This window comes from Salvelinus namaycush, chromosome 24 (genome assembly GCF_016432855.1).
Source record: "Salvelinus namaycush isolate Seneca chromosome 24, SaNama_1.0, whole genome shotgun sequence".
NCBI classification, from domain to species: Eukaryota; Metazoa; Chordata; class Actinopteri; order Salmoniformes; family Salmonidae; genus Salvelinus; species Salvelinus namaycush.
This window is the reverse complement of record NC_052330.1, coordinates 22,353,210-22,354,710: the sequence shown is the minus strand read 5'-3', so window position 1 is coordinate 22,354,710 and position 1,501 is coordinate 22,353,210.

The window sequence follows — 1,501 nt, the reverse complement described above, 5'->3', positions numbered from 1 at the left end:
AATTGATTAAATTGTTTTTCCCCCTCATCAATCTACACACAATACCCCATAATGACAAAGCAAAAACATTTTATTTTTTTGCAAATGTATTCAAAAGAAAAAGTATTCAGACCCTTTACTCAGTACTTTGTTGAATCACTTTCGGGCAGCGATTACAGCCTCGAGGCTTCTTGGGTATGATGCTACAAGCTTGGCACACCTGTATTTGGGGAGTTTCTCCCATTCTTCTCTGCAGATCCTGGTTGGATGGGGAGCATCGCTGCACAGCTATTTTCAGGTCTCTCCAGAGATGTTCGATCGGGTTCAAGTCCGGGCTCTGGCTGGGCCACTCAAGGACATTCAGAGACTTGTCCCGTAGCCACACCTGCGTTGTCTTGGCTGTGTGCTTAGGGTTGTTGTCCTGTTGGAAGGTGAACCTTTACCCCAGCCTGAGGTCCTGTGTGCTCTGGAGCATGTTTTCATCAAGAATCTCTCTTTACTTTGCTCCGTTCATCTTTCCCTCGATCCTGACTAGTCTCCCAGTCTCTGCCGCTGAAAAACATCCCCACAGCATGATGCTGCCACCACCATGCTTCACAGTAGGGATGGCGCCAGGTTTTCTACAGTGGTGACGCTTGGCATTCAGGCCAAAGAGTTCAATCTTGGTTTCATCAGACCAGAGAATCTTGCTTCTCATGGTCTGAGAGTCCTTTAGGTGCCTTTTGGCAAACTCCAAGTGGGCTGTCATGTGCCTTTTACTGAGGAGTGGCTTCCGCCTGGAAACTCTACCATAAAGGCCTGAATGGTGGAGTGCTGCATACATGGTTGTCCTTCTGGAAGGTTCTCCTATCTCCACCAAAGGAACTCTAGAGCTCTGTCAGAGTGACCATCGGGTTCTTGGTCACCTCCCTGACCAAGGCCCTTCTCCCCCGATTTCTCAGTTTGGCCGGGCAGCCAGCTCTAGGAAGAGTCTTGGTGGTTCCAAACTTCTTCCATTTAAGAATGATGGAGGCCACTGTGAGGCCACTGTGGGGACCTTCAATGCTGCAGACATGTTTTGGTACCCTTCCCCAGATCTGTTCCTCGACACAATCCTGTCTTGGAGCTCTACGGACAATTCCTTGAACCTCGTGGCTTGGTTTTCACTCTGACATTCCCTGTCAACTGTGGGACCTTATATAGACAGGTGTGTGCCTTTCCACATCATGTCCAATCAATTGAATTTACCACAGGTGGACGCCAATCAAGTTGTAGAAACATCTCAAGGATGATCAATGGAAACAAGATGCACCTGAGATCAATTTCAAGTGTCATAGCAAAGGGTCTGAATACTTATGTAAACAAGGTATTTAATTTAAATTTTTATTATATAAAAAAATTGTATTTTTATTTTTTTGCTATGTCATTTTTTATTTAATCCATTTTAGAATAAGGCTGTAATGTAACAAAATGGGAAAAGGGGAAGGGGTCTGAATACTTTCCGAATGCACTGTATATAAATATATATCTCCATGTCAAAATG